The 18,102-nt window shown below is 38.6% G+C and overlaps 1 protein-coding gene across 5 annotated transcripts in view; it reads right to left on the reverse strand.

Annotated features, from left to right (window-relative positions):
* The window catches only part of NFIA (nuclear factor I A), a 395,870-nt gene that overhangs the window by 86,963 nt on the left and 290,805 nt on the right, over positions 1–18,102 (reverse strand). The window lies entirely within an intron of this gene.

Here is an 18,102-nt window from a genome sequence, read left to right on the forward strand (position 1 = left end):
AATGGTCCCCTGTAATTACTGCATGTGTAATGTTGTCAGTAACCACACTGACACACACAACTAGAGGCATCTATCAGTTTGGTAGGGTGCCAATTAAAACCATGAAAACTTGGATGTAAAAATAAAAGAAATGATTCCTAGTCTCCACATCATAGGACAAATTTGGGCTCTTTTAAATTTGCAGTACAAAATTGGTCTGATTTCATGTCAAAGAACCAAATCTCATTTCATCTTATATATTTATGTGTATTATGCTCTGTCTATGGCCAGAGAATTATTTGGGTGACCTGGAAAAATAAATAATAAAAATAATAATGATATTAGCATGTAACTGTTATCAACTAGTTGCTAAGTATCATTAGTATTTTAAGCACTTTGTAAGCATAGATCTATTCAGAAACTTAGCTAGTTTGGCCTATGTCTAAACATGTCCTTATTTCTGACCACAGATTTCCTTAATGCGATTCTACAAGACAACCTTCAAGTGTGACGACAGATTCTGTAAGAACAGAGACCAGGCCTGCTTTGCCAGCCTCTATTTTCAGGCTATCTGACAAACAGTCTAGAACATACCAAGTGGCCCAAAAAGATATGCAAACTATTAACACTTTTAGAGTTCTCAGCTTTATCTGTGGCTTTACTAAGAGATGCCTGGACAGAGCCAAACTTGGAGTTTTGACCCCAGGAAAGAAACAAACTGCAGACTGTAAGTAAATTTGCATAGACAGACACAAGAACAGAATGAAGTGACTTGTGTGATTTTCACACAAACTAGACAAATCAAGATCAGATCCATTCCAGATCAATATCTATGTGACTTGAATTAGAAACAAGTCACTAAGTGACTTTAGCTATATTTGTTTGCTCGCTGAATCACTAACCAAAGTCATGCCATGCCAATGTCCTAACATCATTAGGATGAATTGAGATTTTGGATTAACATTCACTGCAAGTAACCTAACCTAAGGTATGGTCATGAGAAGAGATTTCAAATTTAAAAATAAAAGGAGAGAAATCCAAAGCTCCAAATGTAAACAAATCTCCCAATTCATTCAAACTTCTTCTGTGCAAACAAATTTTTAGGCTTCCAACCAGTCCACTGATTTAAACTCAGCCAAATGCCTGAACTATGTGTCATAGAGCAGAAATAGAATAGAAAATGAAAATGTCAAAACTTTTAAGATGGCAGAATTTTTTTCAGATGATGGAATTGATGAAATGCAGTATCCAAACTAATCTTATTAAAAAAAGCAAATGGTTAGACTCAAGGAAAAGCTGTCATTTCTTTGAAAAGTTCATGTTTTCCGACCCATGCCATTCTAAATAGGGCAGAAATCCTGAGATGCTTTAAACCCACCAGTTACACTTTTTAAAGGGGGAGGGAAATTATATTTAGATAGTACACAACAAGATGATGAAGGTGGTAAACGGATTCAAAATGATCAAAATTCAAATCCTCCTTAAAAGGGTTAAACTGAGAAGAAATACTGTGTGTACAAGAACAAGCCAAACTCTGTATAATCTAAATTTATCACAGCCAAGTAATATGAACCCCAAGACTGTCATGAATCTCAAAATTGCTTTGTGTTTTCAATTTTTAAAGACTCATATTGAGCACTTTTCCTTATTATATATTTTAATATTTTCTCCATATGCATAATGTATGTTTTGGTTAATTTGCTCTGTATACTTAATTGACCAAATGAAGTTTCAAAATGCGAGTCAACTGATTTCTGTTTAAAGCTAGACAACATTAATCCTAGCTTTTCTTTCTGAAATCAAATTTGGTTTCTGTATGTTATGTTAAAAATAAACTCCTTGTTAAAATTTCTTTTACCAAATAGCTATACAACTGTTATACAATTACTGCACAGATGAAGGACTGATTGGCTTTCTCTTAATGAGTCAAAACTTTCATTTCAATATATTTTTTAGAAGTATCAGATTTTTAAAAAAAGATTATAAAGTAATGCTACATATTTCTCTGGAACAAACAAAATATTACTTCAAAGTTCCTTTTGATATGTAAAAATAAAGAAGTCTAGCTGGTTTTAGACAAGGCAGAGGAACCAGAGATCAAATTGTCAACATCTGCTGGATCATCGAAAAAGCAAGAGAGTTCCAGAAAAACATCTATTTCTGCTTTATTGACTATGCCAAAGCCTTTGACTGTGTGGATCACAACAAACTGTGGAAAATTCTTCAAGATATGGGAATACCAGACCACCTGACCTGCCTCTTGAGAAACCTGTATGCAGGTCAAGAAGCAAAAGTTAGAGCTGGACATGGAACAACAGACTGGTTCCAAATAGGAAAAGGAGTACATCAAGGCTGTATATTGTCACCCTGCTTATTTAACTTATATACAGAGCACATCATGAGAAATGCCGGGCTGGAGGAAGCATAAGCTGGAATCAAGATTGCCGGGAGAAATACCAATAACCTCAGATATGCAGATGACACCACCCTTATGGCAGAAAGTGAAGAAGAACTGAAGAACCTCTTGATGAAAGTGAAAGAGGTGAGTGAAAAAGTTGGCTTAAAGCTCACCATTCAGAAAACTAAGATCATGGCATCCGGTCCCATCACTTCATGGCAAATAAATGAGGAAACAGTGGCTGACTTTATTTTTCTGGGCTCCAAAATCACTGCAGATGGTGATTGCAGCAAAGAAATTAAAAGATGCTTACTTCTTGGAAGGAAAGTTATGACCAACCTAGACAGCATATTAAAAAGCAGAGACATTATTTTGTCAACAAAGGTCTGTCTAGTCAAGGCTATGGTTTTTCCAGTGGTCATGTATGGATGTGAGAGTTGGACTATAAAGAAAGCTGAGTGCTGAAGAATTGATGCTTTTGAACTGTGGTGTTGGAGAAGACTCTTGAGAGTCCCTTGGACTGCAAGGAGATCCAACCAGTCCATCTTAAAGGAGATCAGTCCTGGGTGTTCAGTGGAAGGACTGATGTTGAAGCTGAAACTCCAATACTTTGGCCATCTGATGCAAAGAGCTGACTCATTGGAAAAGACCCTGATGCTGGGAAAGATTGAGGGCAGGAGGAGAAGGGATGACAGAGGATAAGATGGTTGGATGGCATCACCAACTCAATGGACATGGGTTTGGGTGGACTCCAGGAGTTGGTGATGGACAGGGAAGCCTGGCGTGCTGCGGCTCATGGGGTCACATAAGTCGGACACGAATGAGGAACTGAACTGAACTGAGCGTGACTTTTTCAGGTAAGGTCTTCAAAAGGATTAGAAGTCAGAGAGTCTCCTGCTTACTTTGAAGAAATAAGCTGCCACATGGTAAAAGGACCTGTGAGAGGGCCACATGGCAAGGAACTGTAGGGTCCTCAAGGGGCCAAGCAGGGCTGTGACGGACAGAGGGCTTTAAGGAAGCTGAGACCTTAGTCTTAAAGTTGCAAGGAATAGAATTCTGCCAATCATCATGTGTTGGGATTGATGCATATAAAATATCAGGTGTAAAAAACAGATAGCAAATGGAAAGCTGTTATAAAGCACAGGAAGCTCAGCTCAGGGCTCCGTGATGACCTAGAGAGGGTGGAATGGGCAGTGTGGGTGGGAAGCTCAAGAGGGAGGGATCAATGTATACATACGACTGATTCACTTCATTGCACAGCAGAAAGTAACACAACATTGCAAAGCAATTAAAAAAAAATACGTTCCCCGCCCTGCCCCAGCCCACCCTGGAGAAAACCCTAAGCTACAGAAAGGAATTTGACCTGGACAAAATTCTGATTGCAGCCTTGTGAGTCCCTGAGTAAAGGAACCAGGTAAGCAGTGCTCTGACTCTTGACCCACGGAAACTGTGAGATAATAAATGTGTGATGCTTTAAGCTAAATTTGTGGTAATTTGTTATACAGCATTAGCAGACTAACATGATATTAAAATATAAGACTTGTTGACCCTAGTAATATGTATATTAAAGATGCCTGGTGCTAAGTCATTTCAGTCTTTGCGACCTCATAGACTGTAGCCAGCCAGGCCCCTCTGTCTATGGGACCCTCCAGTCAAGGATACTGGAGGGTTTCCATGCCCTCCTCCAGGGGACCTTCCGACCCACCGATTGAACCCTTACATCTTACATCTCTGCATTGACAAGAGGGCTCTTTATCAATAGCGCCACCTGGGAAGCCCATTAGAGATGCCTACTATACACTAACTAATCTCTAGAAATCCAGAAGTTTTCAGTATTTTTAATAAGTCTGTTCTAGTAATGATGTGTCCATTAGCCTACACTCACCCAGAGGAAATGGTAAGACATCTTCTTAGGAAAGAGGCTTAAAGTTATTTCTAGTGGTGCAAACACTTTGGAAAATTTCTATTTTCTCCTGATTATTTCAAGAAATAACAGTAATAAAATGTGATCAAAGGATATGAAGAAACTCAAATTAATTCTTGAGGTCTCCTACAACAAATCAAGAGTTTTGGGGGGTAACTTTTTGCTGCAACCTGAAATAAAAAAAGAATACACAGGGGGAAAATCATAATCAATAATAACTTCCCCTCTCTCCTGAGTCATGAGATTACCACACACATCGACCAAGAATTTTATAGTGACAAGAAGCAAATACTACAGGAATGAGAAGAAAGTACAATAAAGCTGTTCTCTGCTTGAGAAAGCTTCTAAAATGAGATATTTTTGAGTCAAGGAGCTACAACATTAGTGGGAAAGAGAGAAGAAGGAGAGATCACAATAACCTATAATTATTCCATTGACAATAGAACAACATGCTAGATTTTAAAAAGGAGGTAAAAAGTCAGGGTTAGTGCTTAATTTGTTAAGAATACTTAGTCAAAAATCCAACTGTCCTGTGAAACTTTTCCCTGTTTAATGTTGTTCAAGACAGCAGGACCTTATCTTGTCTGTCACTGGAGTTTGGGTGATGTAGTTTCAGTTGTCAGAGAAGATTTAACTGGTATATGTTTCTTTCTTCAAAGTATTAAAGTTGAGAACAGAAAAGTTAGGGGACTTCCCTAGTGGTCCAGTAGTTAAGATTTTGTGGTCTTACTGCAGGGGGCAAGGGTTTGATCCCTGGTCAGGGAACTAGTTCCCACATGCCACATGGCTCAGCAAAAAAAAAAAAAAGGAAAGAAAGGTTAGTTTTAATACTGTTCATTTAGACTCACAATCTGTTTGGGAGAAGCTCTGGAAACCAACAAACTCTGCACTTTCATTTTAAAATTCAACATATAAGCCGGTTAGAGAGGACCACAAAATGTTGCTTAAGTTCGGTTGTTCATGTTTGACTTCAGACATTCTCCTGTTTGCTATCATGATCGAATTCCCAACAACCAGTCTTTACTGCTTTACCAGAACAACGATTATACTAAACCTAAAGGCTATTAGAAGCCTTCATCCACCGAGGAGTCACAAGAGAGCCACGAGGCAGCTAAAAAGATGTCATCAAATTCCTATATATTGATCGTTTCCAAAAACCAGGCTGAGAATAATAAAAACCACAAATGACAGAGTACCTGCTATGTACCCTGTACTTACAAATCCTTACGTTTGCATCTCAGAATGGTAGGTATTATTATCCTACCTACCTATAACTTAGTGTCACAGAAAGTAGGAATCAAGGATATCAAGCAACTTGCTCAAGATCATACAGCCATTCTTTTCCGTACACCTGTAACTAGCACATCATTGTTAATCAACCACACGGCAATATAAAATAAAAATTAAAAGATCATACAGCCATTAAGTGATCATTCTGACGCAGGTCTCTCAGGTTCTAAAGCTTGTATTATTTTGTTAAATATCACACTCCCTCCTGTAGTTTCCCTTGTACACTATAAAAACAATGTCCTATTTAAGGCGACAAAATAGAGTTATAGTTTAACTTTCTGATATCCAAAGAAAATATTCAAAGAAAAGTGATTATCAGCTGCAAAAGAGTATGCAAAATATTAAAATGACTCTGAAGTACAGTACTAGGAATCATCTTGTCTTATATACCAAAGGTTTTACTTGGCCTTAGTAGGAATCAGTTAGGATTTTATTAAACATACTGAATATATTACCAGTAATTCTAACACAGAACCTCCAAAAGAAAAATATCACACAGACTTAGAAGTCTTCTAATAGATAATGACCCAAATATGTTAAGCTCTAAAATAGCAAATATACACATTAATATATACAACAGGTCTCTTCCCTATTCAACACCTTGTTTTCTCAATAGCCTCCTGCAGACATTAGCAGAAAGGATCACAATTCTTCTTTTAAGAGTCACTGACATGCTCCAAGCCTAGTCTTTATGATAATGCAGAAATACCGCACTTAATCAAAATGTGGCTAACACACATAATTATTTAAAATTCAGTAAGCCTTGACATCAAGGGAGACCTCTGAGCTACTAACATTGGTGTCAAAGTAGGTAACTAAGTAGAGGTATTTCCCTGATAGGAAAGTGCAGTTTTACAGAAACTAAGAGAAGTATTTCAAGGAGACAGTTGTGATGGAGAGAGGGAAGTACTGTTGAGAGGTCAAGCATAATGAGAATAAACGAGCTCTGTGAGAGTGAGACGCACGGAAGATGGGTTAGCTGCTGCTGCTGCTGCTAAGTCATTTCAGTCGTGTCCGACTCTGTGCGACCCCATGGACTGCAGCCCACCAGGCTCCTCCGTCCCTGGGATTCTCCAGGCAAGAGTACTGGAGTGGGTTGCCATTTCCTTCTACAATGCATGAGAGTGAAAAGTGAAAATGAAGTTGCTCAGTCGTGTCCAACTCTTCGCGACCCCATGGACTGCAGCCTACCAGGCTCCTCCGTCCATGGGAGTTTCCAGGCAAGAGTACTGGAGTGGGGTGCCACTGCCTTCTCCGAGCTGGGTTAGATTGGCCTGCAAAAATCAACACGAAGGGAAGAAGCAGGACAATCGGTATAGTCAACTCTCATGAAGTTAGTCTGTAAAGGGAAGCAGACAATTAGGGTAGTAGCTTTAGGGAGAAGTGGGGAAGCAGTGGGAGACAGTGAAGCATGCTGGCCTATTGATGGAGGTGTCCAGCAGATGGGCAGAAGGCCGTGTCTTGGTGGGAGGATGACTGAGCAAGCAAAGTCCCAGAGAGGGTGAGAGGCCACAAGATTAGTACGTGAAGGAGCCAGGATTTCAACTCAGCTAGCCAAAGCCCTTCCTCCTTTCAGTGTACTATTTCACCCAGGCGCCGATTTCTGAAAAAAGCTTCCATTACTGCTACAAACTGATCACAGGCTGGTTTAAACCAGAGCTTATTAATGGTACGTAAACATTTTTCTCCAGGCTAAATAACATGCTAACTGCCGTCCTGACTGTCCTCTCTACATTCGGGTCTTCAGATTCCCTTCTACCTCCAGGTCTAAGTGTGGGGAACGGATACACCAGTCATAGCTGTCAGACTAATGTCGGCATAAACTGCAGGGCCACTTCTCAAGCACAAAACGAAAGCTGAGGACCAGCACTCTATTTCGCAAGTCACCTACCACCAGCAGATTTACACCCAGATGCTCAGCTTCTAGATGCAGAGCACTGTCCCAGTCTCTAGCCCCCCAAGCAAGAACAGGACCATTCTAGGGCCATTTCAGCTAGACTTTATATCATCTCCAACTGTGATGCTAAATAAAGACTGTGATTGGATAGATTAATCCCACAGTCAAAGGACCATCCAGTTTTGTGGCTATCAACACATACTGTGCGATAGGAGGAGTTAGTTCAAGATACTCTATTCACCCTAGATTTGTGTCCTAATGGGAAAACCCATTAGGGTTCATTCTAAATAATTTATTATAATTAACACACTCAACAATACAAAAAGGTAAAACATTCAGACTATTTTGACTTTTAACCTTTTCCAGTGAATAAAAATGTTTTTAAAATCATTTTTATGATGGAGAGAATAAAATGAAAGTTAATACAGCTTCTGAGGTGTATCCTTCTTGTTCTATATGTAACCATTTAAAATGAGCTGAAAGGACCCCCCAAAGAATTATCACATCATAAAGAAGTTCAGGTAATTTAAAAGGCTTGGACACAAGTGATTTCTTCAATTTAGAAAAAAATAGGAGAATGGAGTTAAAAATTATATGGATGATTCAGGAGAAAAGAAATGATGAGTTCTCTAATGTATTCCAAATGTTCACTTGTTAAGTGAAAATTTACAACCAGAGAGAGTGAAGGATAGACACAAGGAAAATGCCATACAAAAAAATCTGGTTCCTGAGCCAACAATGAAGTCTCATGACTTTTGAGGAGATTTCCTTTCCTTTCAGGGTAAGTACGCATACCACACTGTCAGGATTCTGTTGTTGTTGTTCAGTTACTCACTCATGTCCGACTCCTTGTGACCCCACGGACACGCCAGGCTTCCCAGTCCTTTACTATCTCTTGGAGTTTGCTCAATCTCATGTTCATTAAGTCAATGATGCCATCCAACCATCTCATCCTCTGTTGCCACCTTCTCCTGCCCTCAATCTTTCCCAGCATCAGGGTCTTTTTCAATGAGTCAGTTATTGCATTTCATGTTCCATATAGTTACAAGTTGGAGATTCCCTACCCACCCTATCTTCTCCCTTAACCATCTCACCCTCTCCTGTGTATTCAGGGAAGGATTGATTTTGGCTCAACACAGCACTCACACACATTCACAGAGGACTGAGAATGAAAAAGAAATTACTGAGAAAACTAAACTATTTTCTTTGCATGAAAAAATAGTACAATATAGCATAATGTTTAATTCATTCTGTCTAGATACCCAGATGAAAAGTAAAAAACTCAATCATACATATGTTTGGTTTATATCTGCTCTGTCCAATATGGTAGCTACTAGCCACATGTGGTTACTTTTTAAATTAATTAAAATTAAATGAATTAAAAACTTCAGTGGCTCAGCACAGCCACATTTCAAGTGCTCAATGGCCTTATTTGGCTAGCTGTTACAGTATTGGACAGTGCAGAGTTAGAACATGTTGCATCACTGCACACAGTTCCATTTGACAGCTTTGGTCTATATACCACCAAATAACCTTTTAGTTTTTGGGCCTTGCTGTAGAACTGCAGATAAATCTTACTTTGATACATTTTATCAGCATGTTTAACTCTCTTTTAAGTTGTAAAAGCAAAGCACATGCACTCTACAAATACACTGCATAAAGGGAAAAAAAAACAACGCTCTTTCCTCTTTATCTTCAACAAGCTGAGGGTAAGCCAGTGCTCAAACTTGGTAAATAACCTTTTAGAGACTTTTCTCGACTCACAATATTCATTTAGATGATGTGGAGTTAAGTGTTTATCAAAATATGTTCACTCTGTCAGTTAAAACATGATTGAAAGCTTGAGTTTAAGGTGCCTGCTGGTAGAATTTAATTTGTCAGAGATGCACAGTCTGTGACATTCCATGCTTGGGATATGCCTACACTGGGAATCTATTAAGTCCTAATGTTCCTTGGTTACAAGCAGAGCACCCATCATTTTATTTAAAATCTGAAAACTGATGTGAACATTTCATAAGGGAAAAAAGAAATATAATTTTAGGTCTCTTCAAATTGCTTGAACTGTGAAATCAAGTAATGAACGCTAGAAAAGGTTCTGTCAGCTAGAATCTCAGCTTAGTGTAGTCAGCATTTTCTTGCTAAACCTTATTATGGCAAAGCATTTGATTTTTCATCTCTGCACTCTGTTCATCTCCACAAATAAACTACTTTGACCTCCACCTGTTATGTTACTTAGTGAAATCTGCCTGCCATCCTTCAATAACCCTATTCTTTGCCTTCAAAGGCCTTTGAGTCGTTGAGAAAGTGGGGAAGTAGAGCCATGCAATGAACTGAGTGGATAACACTTTATAACTATGCGGTAGTTCATAGCTCAGGATACAAACCACAGGGCAAAAGGAAACGGATTTTTTTTTTAAGCTATGCCTGGGGATGCTGGAAGGGGGCAATATATTTAATCATTTTAACATTAAAAATTTTCATGGAAACATGTTCTCTTGGGGGCTCTTATTTAAGGCAGAAAACTGGCTTCTTCCTCATAAGATCTCTCGCTAAAAGTCATACCTTCATTTCAGTCATACTTTCATTTCAGTCATACCTTCATTTCATTTGAAATGACCAACAGGTCATTTCAAAGCTAAAAAATACTTAAGCAGGTTTATGATTCTGACAGTTGGCAAAACAGAATTGAACTGCTAACCTCAAATGCAGCTTTGTGGATACAAAAGGTTCACATTATCATTAAAAACTACTAAAACAAACAAAAACATAAAATCAAAAGGAAATAGCTGTGCACAACTACATGAGTCATTTTCAGAAGCAAAATGACATATCAGAAAAGAGGATTCTGTGTAAAGTTGCACTTCTGATGAATGCTACATTCAACAGACAAGATGGTGTCTGTCTAATTACACTGAACACTTATCAGAGAGGGATTAGCAGGATGTTTCTGCTCACTGTCATTCTTTGTGACAACATAATGATAGATCCGTTTACTTAGGAGTGCAATTATTAAAAATCGTGCTGTTTTCTTAACTGTCTTCATATCTTAGAAATATTTTATTAAAAATTACTTATCTGACATAAAGGGTAAATGCTTGGCAAAGCTTTTCATATCAATTAAGTAAATGAGTAAGTTCCATTCAGGCACAGTCTTTGTTGAGCATCTTATGCAAGTTTGCTGAAACTTGATCACTATAACAATTTTATACTAGAGTTAATGATTCACCCTTTTTTCGCCTTGTCTTATTTGTCCAAATCCTGAAGTTTGGTTTTCACTTAAACTAAAAACTGCTCATGGCCGACATTTTCTCTGGAGTCATGATTTAGCACTTCTCCTTCATATTCACACCTTTTTTTGGAACCCAACACAAGGATCCAATTTTATACAGACAACTCTCCATGGGCCAATCAGAACGGGATGCTAGCAAGATACCATCTTTTGCATCTTTTTCTACTTGAATAATTCACTTTACCCAGTGCCTATTAGGAAAAGGTCTTCATGCATGATAAAAACAAGAAAGCAAACCACACTGGACTCTACAAGTAGGTTGGCTACCTCCCAAGCCAAAGGACTATTTTCATATGTATTTAAACAGACAAACCTAGGATCCTCTCGCTCTCTCTCTCTTTTTTTTTTTGGTTCCACTTACCAACCCTCAAATAATAACTGTCACCAACTGAATGTGAAAAACAACCTAATATATGTACTGAGGGTAAGTTGCTGAACCTCTCCACAGGGAGAGTTTATTTCTCAAGCTTTGGGAAACTTAAGACAACTATCAATTAGTCCAAGTGGAAGATAATGACATTTATAACAACTTTTATCTCTGCAAAAGTCTCCAAATGTGTGGCTAGGATAGAAATTTATGTGACCCAATATAATAATTATGTGTTATAAAGATTTCTTTTTAAACTAAAGGCATGTTAAGGCTTCAATGCCAATGGACGAACTCATAAAAATATCAAGCACATCAAAAGGAGAAAAATGACCAGTTAAGTCTTTTGAGGATACAATTTCATTTCTGAAGAAAAAAAGAAATCACCCACTGGCAAAAAGAACTCCTAAAATTAGAAGCAGGTGTCTTTGCTGTGAAGTGATAAATATCAAAGAATAGCTGGCCCTGAAAAGTATTCTTATACATCCCATATTACTTTTAATCTTCACATGTGTATTTTGACATTAGAACATGAAGTGCTGCTTATGTTAGTCCCTAAAGAGTATTAAAACATGAGGGACACTGCACAGCCATTCTGATAAACTGTCTCTTCGCTCAGGTTCATGAAATGGCTGAAAGGCAGCCTGCGAATTCTAATGGGCATTAAATCATAAGTAATCATGATATCCTAGAATGCATTCATCTTGGAAGCTCATCACAGCGAAGTGATTTCGGGGTCGACAACTAACACTGCAGAATCGTCTGGCACTGCAGAGGACACCTCAGATCAGAAATGGATATTGGGTTGCCACTCCTTAAAAGTCTAATGACTTGAGTGTGTTTCCAAGGATGCAAATGAAAAAACATCGTCTCTCCTTAGATACAAAGTGGAAAATCCCTAGAGGGTGGCATGTTCCTTCCAAATGAAGGACAATGAGATGTTTGGATCACATTTAAATGTGGAGGATCATCTGAATGGACATTTGCAGCTGTGTGTGAAGCCCGTCTCCATTGTGGCTGGAGGTGCTGGACCACAGCACAGAGTCATCCACTCCAAATAGACCCAGAGAACAGGGAACCAAAGTAACCAAGGATTTAAAAATCCAAACGTTTCAGAGTGGGGGTTTAATTGTTACAAAAGGGAGATCAGTAATACTTTCAAGAGGCAAGCTGAATAACTGTATTTAAACATGTTTCAGTTATTCTATCAGACTTTAATATTTCATCAAATTAAAGATTTTTTTTTTTTAACTCCTGAAGTTTTCTCCTGTCCCAGAGACATACTCTGTGACTCGGTAGAGGAGAGAACGCTCTCCACTTTTAGTACCTACTGATTTACTACGTCAATGTGAGCATTTCTCGTCATCTTCGAGGATGTAACTCACCCATCATCTCCAAAAAGGTGCCATGTCTTTGATTAACTGATGAACTTATGATGTGTTTGAAATCCACGGATAGATAGAGTTGGATAAATAGACATTATTGTAATTCTCTGCTGAGCAGGAAAGCAACTGGGATGTGCACCACTGCATCAGAAACTGCTGGACTGCACGGGGCAGAAAGTTACTGACTCCTGAGACCTGTGTATGCCTGGGGACTTTTCTTCCTTTTTGCTCCCATCCCCATAGAAAGCCTCAAACTCAGTATTACAAACTGATTTTACTAAAAATACTGGTGGCCAAAAGAGAGAGAAACTTTCCCCCATATAAACTGACAATATTATACTTGATTATTTAACATTTAAGTAGAATCACCAGGGTGTAGGCCTGCAAGAGGGAAGCTAAGTCTGCAAATAGTATTATTAGTGATCTGTACGTATTATTATTAGTGATATGTGTGTATACGTACAGATATATAAGTGCTCAAAATGGACTGCAGCCCATCAGGCTTCTCTGTCTATGGAATTCTCCAGGCAAGAATACTGGAGTGGGCAGCCATTCCCTTCTCCAGGGGATCTTCCTGACTCAAACCTGGTCTCCTGCATTGCAGGCAGATTCTTTACTGCCTAAGCCACTAGGGAAGTCCCAATAAACATTAGCTCTTTCTAATAAAACACGTATTTAAATTTTTAGCAGCATTCCAGTGACAAAATAAAGGTAAATTTATCTTTTATTATTAATCAGAGTGTGGTATTACTCATGTCTAGGAAATATCTACACTGTGTTCATAGAACAGATCAGAGGAAGTAGGGACACTAAAGAAGCATTTTTTGCTCTTTATATCAGAGGTTAAAAATACCTCCTGAATTCTACAAGTATTTATTAATATTTATTAGATAAATAAAATCTATTAGAAATAGAAAAATCAACACAGGAAATTCTTAGGTAAGTCGTTATCGATCTACCAATATGTTTGTCTATCCATATCCTTTGTTTCTTCTCTTCCAATGATACTTTCTGTTTTTTTTTCCCTTTGGTGAATTTAATCTCACTGCAGAATAATTTTGTTTCCTCTAAGTAAATACTTGCTTTGATGCCGCCCAACTTCATTATCTGCAAGTTAGAACTGCTTTAGGAAGGGGTTGAGTCCATGCGTGCAGATAGCTAAATCTTTTGCTGGAATGGGATGGCATTGCACTGTACCCTTTCTGAATGTTGCCTACACATCAGCGTTCTACCTGTTTTTCAGAGATAAAGAAAGATAAGATAGTTTGAAAGGGAGGAAATGGGGACAGCTTTCACTGATGCTCCTTTAATAATGGAATGGCTGATACACCTGCTCTTGAAGCAAGTACAGTGGAGGATAGTAGTCTAAGCAACGAATCAACTCCTAAACTACGTGACTCTTAGCACACTCAAGTCCTTGTAGAACTGGGTACTGGCTTAACCAGTTACCATTCTTTCTCTGAGGTGGAAGGTTTGTCTTATCTATTTTTATATGACTTCTATCATCTTGCACAGTGCTTTATATATAACAGATGAAAATGTGTATGATAGGCTTTCAATTTAACTTCACAGTATCTTAAACTCACATGGACATCTCAGGTGGTGCAGTTGGTAAAGAACCCCCTGCCAATGAGGAGACGCAAGAAGAGGTAGGTTCAATCCCTGGGTCGGGAAGATCCCCTAGAGGAGAAAGTGGCAACCCACTCCAGTATTCTTGCTGGGAGAATCCAATGGACAAAGGAGCCTGGTCGGCTACAGTCCATGGGGTCGCAGAGTCAGATATGACTGAGTGTCTAAGTACACAGCACACATCTTAAACTCACATAGCACTTCAGCATTTTGAAAAAGGGGTATAATATATGTGTAAAGCTTTATGTTTACAAGTATACTTTACATTTATTAGAAACACCTTTATCTTTGTGCCACGCACAGTACTTTGCACACAGCTGGTACTTAATTAATGGTAGCTCCTGTTTTTATTATCATCTCATATGATCTTTTCAAAGCTACAAGTCAGGAAGGCTAGCTGTTTTAAAGAACCCATTGTTGACATACAAGAAAATGAAAATTCAGAGAAGTCATTTGCTAAAAATCCAAGGCTTGTTCATAACAGAAGAACTGGAGGATTTTGAATCTCAATTGTATTTTTCTCCTCTTTATAATACATGTTATTTCTCTTTTATTTAATCCCTCCCCAGCAAGCCCAGGAAGATTGCTGTGGCTGGAATGAAATTTACTTGAAAGCTCCTTACAATGTACTAAATAAGGCCACTTGATGAGCCAGCTCTTTGCCACCTAAGGCACAGGGGCTGAGCTGAAGAGGGTGACAGGAACAGGAGAGGGAGGACGATTCCCCATGTAAATCGAAGGTATAAGATACACTTTTCCTTCCTGCTTTCTAGAATATTCACACAGCTTCGTTTTCAAACATGAAATAAAATATTTGGAGGCTTGGGTGATTTATTTATTCAGACAAGACAAGCTAAAATGCAGCATCTGTTTTCGTGGGAGCTTCTGTATTCACAAAATTGTGCATCTGAATTTTCTGATGCACGTTGAGCTGCACTCATTCACTCGACGAATGCACTCAATCACTGAACAAATGTAGCAGCGCTCCGCTTCCTGAGCACTTTGCCCTCCTCAAAAGGCAAGATACGACATGTGCGGTTCCCATCTTATTACTTATTCAGTTAGCCAACAAATCTTGATTGAATGGTTACCATGTGCCAGGTACTTTAACTGGCTTCAGGAATACAACAGTTATTTTTTGGATTGTGATTTATCATCTATCTATCTATCTATCTATCGATATATATATATATATATATATATATATATATATATATATATCAATATATATGTATATATGACAAACACACATCCACACACATATAGTGTACATGTGTTTATGTGGGAAGAGTATTTCTTTTCTTCTAATAGGTAACCTTTTACTAGAATGTTATTTTCGCCCCCTTTTTTAGCTTTAAAAAATAGCCTTGATAAAGAAGATATGAACATTTTGAAGGGTAGGTAAGGAGTGCTCATTTCGTAATATAGTTCGCCTCTCATAACCCCTTATTTGGCTGAAATTTCCCTGCTAGCAGAGGCTCACTAGAGAGCAAGAACCCTTGTCCCTGTGGTGGTGCTCCCTGGTGCACGGTCTCTCCGGAGCAGGTGCCAATATTAAAGAGGTAATGGGAGACAATGCTGTCACATAATGACGATTTCCCAATGCTCTATAAACGCAGAAGAAAAGCCAAGACATTGATCCTATGGCAGTGTTCTGTAACAGTGACTTCTATTACAGCAGGAGACTGTGGGAGGTTTAATCATTTACCTTAATATATGCCAGTGCAACTGAGTGTCCATGATCAATGGACTATTGTGATAGTCTGCTGCCTTTTTATTGGCACTGATAATGGGCCTCTGCTCATGTGTCTCAGCTACAAGTTTAAGCTGGTAAACTTTCCCCACTCTTACAACTGATGAATGACTATTAGCAGTCAAATTAGGACCAGCGGAGTTGGGAATCAAGTGAACTTCATATGGAATACTGAAAACTACAATGAACCAACCTAAGTCTGCAAAATGCAACTGTGTTCCTAGCAGTTGTGACACTTGAACTCTGGTTCTAAATGTACTGGGCTTCTGGTTGACCCAATGTTTATCAATTATTCTTCTAAAAATACCTTTAAAAATGTATACCTTGACTTAATAATTGTGATAAAAACAGACAATGTATTATTATAGTGCTAAATTTTAACTTTCAAAAATGAGGACTGCTGTTCCTATGGAAAAGGTCAGTTTTCATTCCAATCCCAAAGAAAGGCAATGCCAAAGAATGCTCTAACTACCACACAATTGCACTCATCTCACACGCTAGTAAAGTAATGCTCAAAATTCTCCAAGCCAGGTTTCAGCAATATGTGAACTGTGAACTTCTGGATGTTAAAGATGGTTTTAGAAAAGGCAGAGGAACCAGAGATCAAATTGCCAACATCTGCTGGATCATCGAAAAAGCAAGAGAGTTCCAGAAAAACATCTATTTCTGCTTTATTGACTATGCCAAAGCCTTTGACTGTGTGGATCACAACAAACTGTGGAAAATTCTTCAAGACATGGGAATACCAGACTAACCTGACCTGCCTCTTGAGAAACCTGTATGCAGGTCAAGAAGCAACAGTTAGAGCTGGACATGGAACAACAGACTGGTTCCAAATAGGAAAAGGAGTACATCAAGGCTGTCTATTGTCACCCTGCTTATTTAACTTATATACAGAGCACATCATGAGAAATGCCGGGCTGGAGGAAGCATAAGCTGGAATCAAGATTGCTGGGAGAAATACCAATAACCTCAGATATGCAGATGACACCACCCTTATGGCAGAAAGTGAAGAACTGAAGAACCTCTTGATGAAAGTGAAAGAGGTGAGTGAAAAAGTTGGCTTAAAGCTCAACATTCAGAAAACTAAGATAATGGCATCCGGTCCCATCACTTCATGGCAAATAAATGAGGAACAGTGGCTGACTTTATTTTTCTAGGCTGCAAAATCACTGCAGTGGTGATTGCAGCAAAGAAATTAAAAGACGCTTACTTCTTGGAAGGAAAGTTATGACCAACCTAGACAGCATATTAAAAAGCAGAGACTTGACTTTGCCAACAAGGGTCTGCCTAGTCAAGGCTATGGTTTTTCCAGTAGTTATGTATGGATGTGAGAGTTGGACTATAAAGAAAGCTGAGTGCCAAAGAATTGATGCTTTTGAACTGTGGTGTTGGAGAAGACTTTTGAGAGTCCCTTGGACTGCAAGGAGATCCAACCAGTCCATCCTAAAGGAGATCAGTCCTGGGTGTTCATTGGAAGGACTGATGTTGAAGCTGAAACTTCAATACTTTGGCCATGCTGATGCGAAGAGGTGACTCATTGGAAAAGACCGTGATGCTGGGAAAGATTGAGGGCTAAAGGAGAAGAGGACAACAGAGGATGAGATGGTTGGATGGCATCACTGACTCAATGGACATGAGTTTGGGTAAACTCCGGGAGTTGGTGATGGATGGGGCGGGGGGGGGGGGCGCCTGTTGTGCTGTGGTTCATGGGGTCGCAAAGAGTCAGACACGACTGAGCGACTGAACTAAACTGAACTGAACTGATGCTTTTGCGAAGAAATCTATTTCTGAAAGAAGTTTATCTCTGAAAGTTTTTAAGAAAAGAACTACAGCTAAACTTACCACTTACCAAATTTGACTTTAAAACTTTTCACTGAACTGTGCAGAACTTCCAGCATCTTGGCTAAAACAACAGTGTCTGTTAATAAAGTTTTACAATCACAAAATAATTGAAGGCATGCTAGAATTCTGAATATTTTTCTACAGGGGAAAATTTAAGGAGTAAGAACCTCCTCTTTTCAAACACAGAATTAAATTTTACTGAAAAAATTCTATAATTTCACTTATTTTTCCACAATAAAAAATACACTTATTCTAATATTGACTGGTATGTATGTGTCAAATGCAGGAAGTGGTGCAACTGAGTAATCCATGAAACTCACTGAACCCTCAAAGGAATCAATTTTGA

Source organism: Odocoileus virginianus, chromosome 5 (assembly GCF_023699985.2).
Source record: "Odocoileus virginianus isolate 20LAN1187 ecotype Illinois chromosome 5, Ovbor_1.2, whole genome shotgun sequence".
NCBI lineage: Eukaryota > Metazoa > Chordata > Mammalia > Artiodactyla > Cervidae > Odocoileus > Odocoileus virginianus.